At 45.4% G+C, this 8,032-nt stretch overlaps 1 protein-coding gene across 4 annotated transcripts in view; it reads right to left on the bottom strand.

Moving 5' to 3' along the window:
• NLRC5 (NLR family CARD domain containing 5) overlaps positions 1–7,133 on the bottom strand; it is a 75,909-nt gene extending 68,776 nt beyond the window's left edge. For 3 of the 4 annotated variants that reach the window (XM_015586955.2, XM_025044612.1, XM_025044611.1), the window contains exon 1: positions 7,044–7,095. The gene's annotated coding sequence lies outside the window, so the exon portion shown is untranslated. Of the gene's footprint in view, positions 1–7,043 lie in introns of all 4 variants that reach the window. The other variant, XM_006908777.3, reaches the window with a different exon arrangement.
• Positions 7,134–8,032: the final 899 nt, after the last annotated feature.

Here is an 8,032-nt window from a genome sequence, read left to right as displayed (position 1 = left end):
CAGACTGAAATGAAGAACACATTATCTGAGATGAGAAGTATATTAAATGGAATAAACAAAGTGAAAAAGGAAAAGGATCAAATGACCTGTCTAGAGGATGGGAAAGCCAAAGACACTCAATCAGAATGGCAAGAAAAAAGATGCTAAGACTATAAAAATAATTTAAGGAGCATATGGGACATTATTAAGGGTACAAATATTCGTCTGATCGGTGTACCTGAAGGAAAACAAGATGTTGAACAGCTGTTTGAAGAAATAATGATGGAAAACTTCTCTAGCCTGGTGAAGGAAATGGACATAGAACCCAGGAAGCTCAGAGAATCTCAACAACCAGGTATCCAAAGAGGCCCATCATCATAATTAAAATGCCAAAAGTTAAATACAAAGAAAGAATATTAAAAATGGCAAGAGAAAAGCAGATAGTAACCTACAAGGGAATACCCATAAGACTGGCAGCTGATTTCCCAAAAGAACCTATGCAGGACAGAAGGGCTTGACAAAAAATATTTGATGTGATGAAGACCCAGGATCTACAACCAAGAATACTTTATCCAGCAAAGCTCTCATTTAGAATTGAAGGACAGAAAAAGAGCTTCCCAGACAAAAATAAGCTAAAGGAATTTATCGAGCTTTGCACAGATTACTCAATGTGATGAAAATCCAGGATCTACAACCAAGAATACAATATCCAGCAAAGCTATCATTTAATTTGGAAAACAGATAAAGAGCATCCCAGTCAAAAAAACAAGCTAAAGGAGTTTATCACCACCAAGCCAGTATTATAGGAAATGTTGGAGAGACTTCTTTAAGAAGAAAAAAACGTGTATCAAAAACAGGAATAAAGAATGGTAACAACTACATTCCTATCAATGAGTACCTCAAATAGAAAAGAATTAAGTGCTCCAACTAAAAGATAGAGTGGATGAATGGATAGGAAAACAAGACCGCTACATGTTGCCTACGAGAGACTCACTTCAGATTAAAAGACACACACAGACTAAAAGGAAGGGGATGGAAAAGGGTATTGCTTTGATTGACCTAAAAAGTATTTAAGTCAGACAGAAAAAGATAAACACTATACGATTTCACTTATAGGCGGAATCTAAGGAATAAAAAGAACAAGCTAATCAAAAACAGACTCACAAATACAGTGGACAATTTGGTGATGGATAGAGAGGAGGGAGGATTGGGGGGCTGGGAGAAAGGGGTGAAGGGTTAAAGAAGTACAAATCAGTAGCTATTGGATGGTCATGGGGATGGGGAGCATGGCATAGGGAATACACTTAGCATTAATACGTTGGCTAGGTGGAGGGTCAGGGGAGGGAGGGAGCAATTGGGAGGACCGTTTTATAAACTATATTGATGTCTAACCAACTTGAAACTAATTAACTATATAGATGTCTAACCAACTTGAAACTAATTAATAAAATAAATAAACTTTTAAAAATGATTAAAATGGTAGATTTTATGTTATGTTCATTTTAACACAATAAAAAATAAAAGCAGCATCCATATATCCCTTTAGAAGTCCACTTTGAGAACCTAGTCTTAGGAAACAAACCAGAATGTGAGCAAAGCTCGAGCCACGATGTTCACCAGCACACTGGACGCTGGACGTCGGCAGGGGCAGCCCTACCTTTCCAGATAGAGATAAACTGGCTCTGGTGCTAAACCACCTGACATACCACAGCCTGGGGACAGATCTCCCCGCAGGGGATGGGGTGGGATGTTTTAATGGCACAGTCTCCTCTGTCAGGGCGCCTGCTTCAGGTTCAGACCTTTGCTAAATTGCACACGATAATCCACACACAGGAAGCACGGTGACCACAGCTGGCTTTAAGCAACTCCTCTCCCCTCCCCAACGCCACCCCACTCCTCCCCTCCCTCACCCCTCCGCTTTCTCCTCCCTCCTCTCCTCTCCTCCCTTTGCCTCTGCCTGGTTCCCTCTTCCTCTAAACATCATCATGGCTCATGGCTCCCTGCCTCACTCCCCTCAATTGTCCCAAGAGCCCCTTAAGAGAAGGCCATGCCCGACTTCTCTATTGGAGACGGCCCTGCCTCCACCTCCCCCATCACCTGCTTTGTCTTTCTTCACCGCAGTCGCCATCACCTGACTGTCTACCACATGTCTCTGTGTACTTGTTTGTTGTCTGCTGGTGCATCAGCTCCACAGGGTGGTGACTTTGTCATGTATCCAGCTAGGTGCCTACTGCAGGGCCTGGCATGTCGTAGACACTCCGCGGATGCATGCCAGCAGACTAACAACAGCAGGGTGGGCCTGAGCCAGCGTGTGTGCTGTCAGTTCCCACCTCGCGTGGAGCAGGTGGCATCACCGGACCGAATTTGCCCTTGGGCCAGCCTTCCCCTGAGAAGTTTCTGGGGAGGTCTTCTCCCCGTGTGGCCTAGCCTCTCTCTACTTCTCCGCCTCCTCCCTTCTCTCTTCTCTCCTGCTCCCTTCCTTTAAGAAGCAAATGTAGCACCTCTGCCCCATACACGTGTTCCCTGCGGAGTCTGCTCCCTCGGCTGCCATGTTCTGGTCCACGCTGACCACCTTGCACACAGGCCCGGCCCACCCCAACCCCATCGAGTTATTTTCTCCAAAATATTTCCTTCTCTGAGAGAAATTTGGTGAGAGCTATAAAAAAAAAAAAAGTCATATCTTGTTTTTTATATAAAACAGAGGAAACAGTCCATATATAGTAGGAAAAATGAGAGCCACTCTAACCATTTAACAAAGATGGATGTGGTTCAGTCATTCTATGGACAACAACACAGCTACTTAAAATGACAGTATACTCATATTACAAAGAGCTAATTTCCTTAATATGTAAAGTGCTTTTATAGCTCGATAAGAAAAAGACCAACAACCTAATGGAAAAATGTGCGAAAAATATGAACAGTTTATGGAAAAGGAACTCCAAATGACCTTTAAATATTTGAAAAGATGCCCATTCATTCATGATAAGAGAAATGAAGAAAAAAAAAAAGATACCATTATTTATCTCCCAGTCTGCAAATATAAAAAAGTTTGACAACACAAAAAGTTTGTTGGGTACCATATGATCCAGCAATCCCTCTACTGGGTATTTACCCCAAAGACTTGAAAACTCATATCCAAAAAGATGTTTGCATGCCAATGTTCATAGCAGCATTATTCACGGTGGCCAGGACATGGAAGCAACCAAAGTGTCCTACGACAGATGACTGGCTGAAGAAGCTGTGGTACATCTATATGATGGAATATTACTCAGACATAAGAAGAGATGGAATACTGCTGTTTGTAACAACATGGATGGACTTTGAGATAATCATGCTAAGCGAGAGGAGGATAAGGGGCAAATGAACAAGACAAACAAACAGAGACTCATAGTCATGGACAATAGACTAGTGGTTACCAGAGGGTAAAGGAAGGGGGGAGGGGGGAGGTAGACGGGGTAAAAGGGGTCAAATATGTGGTGACAGAAAGAAATCTAGCTATGGGAGGTGAACACACATGTAAATATATATATGCCTTACTGTTAAAATGTATAGCTGAAACTTACCAGATTTCATTAACCAATGTCACCATAAAAAATAAATTAAAAAAAAAGTTTATTGGGGAAGATGTAAGAGTGAAAATTAGTACAACACTTAAGAAGGCTAATTTGCTATATTTATGAAAGTTCAACCTGCATATTCCCCTTGACCTTGCAAATCTACTCCTGGGTGTTTTTTTTAAAGACTTAATCTTACAGATGCAAAAATGATGCTCGACCAAGGATATTCATTACAGCACCGTTTGGAACAGTGAGAAACAGGAAACAACCTAAATACCCAACAATAATTAAATCAACCCTAGAACAACCATACAGTGAAATATTATGCAGCCATTAAGAAGAAAAAAGGCAGATTTTTGTTGTTGTTGTTTTGAAGTGAAAAGCTTTCGAAATTACATTAAATAAATAAAAAAAGATTTAAAAAAATTATATACAGTATATTACCATTCATGAGAAGGGGGTTCAAGTCAACTTTACCCAGCTCTCAAGGACCCAGGAAACCCCAGACAGCATGTAGATTACATAATCATGCTTATTTTATGGTTAACACATCCCACGTATAACCAGGTGCTTGCCTGCCTCGCCACTTCCACCTAGTAGAGACATGTTCTCCAGGGGAATCTGAGAGGCCAAAGAGGCACCAATAGCCAGACGAATCAATTTTTCAGATTTTTTTTTTTTACCTCTCAAATCATCTAGGTGTTTTCCTTACAGACTGAGCTTCAGCCAAGGTAAACTTTGGGCTACCAGCCAACACTCAAAGAATAAATCCCGTAACGAAAACCAGTAGTTTACATCCTCAGTATATCTACTAAAAGTTTTTACAAAGTATTTGCACTTGGATTAATTTGCTTAATCCTTTGGATGGCTCTGTGTGAACGGCAGAGGAGAGATTCTGGGATGATGAACTAGTGTACCAGCTTTGTTACAGCTCTGAGAAAGGACTACAAATTGGGTGGATTAAAATGTCAGGAATTTATTCTCTCGCAGTTCTGGAGCCCAGAAGTCTGAAATCAAGGTGTCAGCAGAGCCCTAGTCCTTCTAAAATCTCTAGGGAGGACCCTCCCTTGCCTCTTCGGGCCTCTAGTGGTTGTGGCTAATTCTTGGAGTTCTTGACTTGTACACATATCATTCCAATCTCTGCCTGTTGTCACATGACATGCTTCCTGCGAATCTCTATCTTCCTACACCCATCTCCTCTCTTAAAAGGACACCAGCCATACTGAATGAAGGGTCTACTTGGTCTAGCATGACCTCATCTTAATAAATCACATCTACTCTGACCCCATATGCGAATTAGGCCACATTCTGAGGTACTAGGGATTGGGACTTCAACCTATCTTCCTCAGGGACACAGTTCAATCCATGACAGATAGGAAAAGACATACTAAGGCGTTTTGCTGAATTTTCCTCAGAGGGGAAGGGGGAATTTGTGTTGGGGTGTAGGGAGCCTGACCTGGCCCTGCACACACCCAGTCACCTCTGTATCTGGCCAAGGAGCAAGGCTCAGCGTATTGTGAAACTTTCAGAGAACTGTCTCTTTCACTTGTCTGCTTTCATCAAAGATCTATCGCTCCTCATGCTTGCAGGGTACTTGAGGTTGACCATGCACTAGGCGTATCTCACACCTCATCTCACCCAACCCATGAAACAAGCTTCGAAAGACATATTATCATCCCCATTTTACAGATGAGAAACTGAGGTTCTGAGAGATGAAATACAGGCATACTTCATTTTATTGCGTACTGTTTTATTGTGCTCTGCAGATACTGCATGTTCATCAATATTAAGACAAGGCCAGCAAAAAGATTACGACTCGCTGAGGGCTCAGATGAAGCTTAGCAGTTTTTAGTAATAAAGTATTTTTTAATTAAGGCAAGTATAGTTTTTAGACATAATGTTACTGCATACTTCATAGACTAAAGAATAGCAAACCATAATTTTTCTATGTTCCGGGAGAGCAAAAACTTCTCATTATTGTGGTATTTGCTTTATTGCAGCGGTCTGGAATGGAACCTGCAATATCTCTGAGGTATGCCTGTTGTTAGTCCATGCTCATCCAGCAAATACGAGGCGCTGAGAGCCCAAGTCTGTCTACCTTCCGTGTCAGGCACCTGTCAAGCTGAGGCTGTGTTTAGAGACAAGGCAGGTGGGCATAACTAAAGGCCAATCAGCGCTATAGTTCAGTAAGGTTTAAGCAAAGCATGCCGGATGTACCTTGAAGACATCAGCTTTACCTCCCTCTCTGTTCTCCAGCGAAAGACCTAGCCTAGTGCTTTTCTGGGCTTATTGCTTTTTAGAGACAAGGAAAAGCAATTTGGAGGGATGAGGCTCCACGTGTTGGTGCAGGGTACGCCCCACCCCCGCCACCCACAGGTCTGCGAGTCCGAAAAGTGCTGGTTTTCAAACTACGTTTTAAGTCTACCAAACCCCCAACTTTTCAAAGAGGAAACGTAAGAACCCCAACTTATAAAATGGATGCAAGTGGTGCTGAAAGTGAGGAGCCTTTCCTGTACCTCCCCAAATGACTACCCAGCAAACTCCAAGTCCTGGCTAAGAGAGAAAGAGAGACAGACAGGCAGAAACAGACAGACAGACAGACAGAGACAGAGACCCAGCGACGGAGAGAGACAGAGACAGAGAGACAGAGACATGGAAATGCAAAAAGCAAATAATAACACCCACGTATTCACCTATTATGAGGTTAAGATGTTCATCAGCATAGTGTGTAGTTTGATATTAAGGAATTATTGTTAAAACGTGTACAGTGTGCTGATAGTATTGTGATTATGGTTTTAAAAAGACTCCTTATCTTTCAGCACATCTGAAATATCTACTTGAGATGCTGCGATGTCTGCCGTTTGTTTCAAAATGAGAGGTGGTCGAAAGGAAACGGGCCGGCGCTGAATTGCTGACCGCTGAAGTGTAGAGGTGTTACACGGGGCTTCGCTGTATCAAAATCAGCAAGTCCATACAGCTCCACCTAATTCTATCCCTTCTACTTTTGTATACGTTTGGAATTGTCCATAATGAAAAGCTTTTTTTTTTCTTTTTTCTTTTTTTTTTAGGCTAAAAAGTCTGCATCGTGCATAAGAGCAGCGTGACTTTTGTAATTCTTCGAAAAGCAACTACAAGTTGAAGCTCCAGGAGGTGACAGGAGCTTTCGAGAGTAGGGAGGAATGAAAGAAACCCAGCCCGTGGCTCGAGTCCCCCAACCCGGGTGACCCCAGCTACCTTCCTCTGCGGCTCACAACTCATCCTGCAAACTCCACGCGGTAGCAGGTGGCGCGCTGCCCGGCCCCTGGAGACTCATCTGCCCATCGAGTCACCAGTTTGTCTATTCCGTGCACCCAGCCATCCACCTGGTCACCCACCAGGCGGTCTTTGGTGCCTCCCACACCAGAGCCCCCAGCATCCCCTTCTGCCCCACTCTGTTCGGCATTCGCGCCCCGAACCTTCCAGCTCCTGGGACGCCCGTCCCGGGCCGCTCAGCCCCACGACACTCACCCGCAGCGCTCCTCGCTCCTCGCTCCTCGCTCCTCTGCCCTCCGCACGAAACTGAAAGTAGGCGCGGAGAGGGGCCGGACCAGCGCCGAGAGCCGGCGGCAGCTGCTGGGAAATCACGTGGATTCGAGGTGCCGATACCCGCGAGGGAGCGGCGCGGGCGCGGGCGCGGGCTGGAGCCAGCACACCCGCTCCCCCGGGGCTCGCGCCCGCGCACCTTCCGAGGCTCGGCAGCTTTCGCCGACAGGACCCAGAGACAGCCCCAAGGGACGCAGGGGGCTGTGGGTGGGGAGTGCGGGGCTGGCCTCTTTCGTGGAAGCCAAACTGAGGCAGAGAGGTTAAGGGGTTGGCTCACCTGGGGCGCACATACGGGAGGGGGTCTGGGCGCTGCAGGAGGACCCTGGGCTGAGTTCACCTGTCCCTGCAAACTTGGAGACTAGGGAGGGATGGGACAGAATGGGAAAGAGGAGATGCTCGCTATGCAGGAGGAGACCGAGAACCCAGGAGTCCGTCTCCGTGCGCCCTGCTTTCCAGGACGGGGTGGGGCGGGGCGGGGGGCGGATAACAACAAAAATCGGCCTGAGGAACTGAGAGCTCTCGGCCTGCCTTTGACTGGTGCTCACCGCTCTCTACGAATTCATCTCATCTAATCCTCACAGTAACCCTAAAACGCAGATACAAGTATTACCGCATTTTGCATAGGAGTAAACTGAGGCTCAGAGAGGAGAAAAGTGACTGAACTTGCCTGTCACACAAGGCGCACAGGCAGAGATGAGATGGATCAAAGGGGACTGAAGGAGAAAGAAGGAAGGCGAGATGGCTCCCCCAGGAGGGTGTCAGCGGCAGTTCCGAATGGCCACTAGTCCAAATACCCTTTCCCAGCTAGACCACAACCTCTGTGGCTTTTTGCACCCATCCTAGGACAGGAAACTCCCCTCCTGCAGAGGACATATGCATCCTGTGGACAAGACTGCCTGCTACGAAGATCTCCC

The sequence above is a fragment of the Pteropus alecto genome, unplaced genomic scaffold (assembly GCF_000325575.1).
Source record: "Pteropus alecto unplaced genomic scaffold, ASM32557v1 scaffold123, whole genome shotgun sequence".
In the NCBI taxonomy this organism is placed as follows: Eukaryota; Metazoa; Chordata; class Mammalia; order Chiroptera; family Pteropodidae; genus Pteropus; species Pteropus alecto.
This window is presented reverse-complemented; position numbering and strand designations above follow the sequence as displayed.